We start from the raw sequence: 1157 nt of genomic DNA on the forward strand, positions 1-1157 counted from the left end.
TGCATCAGATACAATTGCGTAAAAATAAAGCTATATTTTTTGGTGCGTCTAAATGTCTGAGAATTTCTACCCCTTTGATGTCTAGAAAAAAATCCTGTCTGTCTTCGCCCTTGATAAACCCCGCCTCAATTTCCGTAGAAAGGCTCGATTGCAAGCACAAGTAGTTATACCTTTTCTGAAATCGAATTTTCTAGGGGAGACATAAGAGTATAAGACATAAGATCTCAACGTACCAAGGAAGTATATAAACAGCAGGTTAAGTGTATAAATCTGAACTTACTTTTCGTTGATTTGGGAATACAATATACCAAAAAAGTGTTCTAAGGAGGCGAAACAAAGTCAAAAAATAAGATATCGCCATCAATTTTTAGGAGAATGGTATTAGCTCCGAAAGTAAAGTGGCTAAAGATATTATTAGCGTATTAGGTAGGGCCTAAAATCAATGAGGAACTTATCATGCAAGACAATATGAGGCACAATATGTTCTATTTAGCGTTTCCCATAAAGCTATGAAAGACCTTTCCTCTGGCTCCATTGAGTGTGCGTTTCGCTTTAGCTTTAACTCTGATTAGGAACGTGATCGCTCCGTAGACGATTCTTCAAGGATTAAAAATGTGAAAAGTATAAACCATTAAACAAATGTGCCGCTGTGGCACACGCGTGATCGAAATCGCTTTAAATAATTATATCTTTTTCTAAATTTAATGGAAGATTTACGCCTATCCATAACAGTATAAGCACATGCCTCATTCCACCGAAGATCTCGGCGAATGAGATAATTTTTCCATACCGTAGCCTGAATGAGAAGATAGCCTCAACCACGTTAAGTTATATCTATATGAATAGTATTCGGGCATAGGTACTTAAACAGCTACTAGAACCAACTGCAACCAACTGCAACCCCTAGAAATTAACCCCTGTGATGAAAAAAGCATAAAAGGGCCAACGAAACGTTTCTATGGCGCCAAAATAGTGTTTGCCACATAAAGGGTAGCCTTTAAGGGTTGTATTTGGTTGCATAATGGTCCCCTATAAATTATATTTTCAATAATCTAGGCGTCAGCAAATCATTTTGCTGCTTCGATCATTAGGTTTAACGAAAAGTTGGTAGTTTTTAGAGGTTGAAGTTGGTTGAACCAATTTGAACAAATTAGGAC

The 1157-nt window shown here is 37.1% G+C and overlaps 2 protein-coding genes across 2 annotated transcripts in view; both read right to left on the minus strand.

Moving 5' to 3' along the window:
• LOC117167244 (ester hydrolase C11orf54 homolog) overlaps positions 1-1157 on the minus strand; it is a 164438-nt gene that overhangs the window by 135655 nt on the left and 27626 nt on the right. The gene's annotated exons all lie outside the window — the stretch shown is intronic.
• The window catches only part of LOC117167253 (ester hydrolase C11orf54 homolog), a 114911-nt gene that overhangs the window by 28285 nt on the left and 85469 nt on the right, over positions 1-1157 (minus strand). The window lies entirely within an intron of this gene.

Source organism: Belonocnema kinseyi, chromosome 1 (genome assembly GCF_010883055.1).
Source record: "Belonocnema kinseyi isolate 2016_QV_RU_SX_M_011 chromosome 1, B_treatae_v1, whole genome shotgun sequence".
In the NCBI taxonomy this organism is placed as follows: domain Eukaryota; kingdom Metazoa; phylum Arthropoda; class Insecta; order Hymenoptera; family Cynipidae; genus Belonocnema; species Belonocnema kinseyi.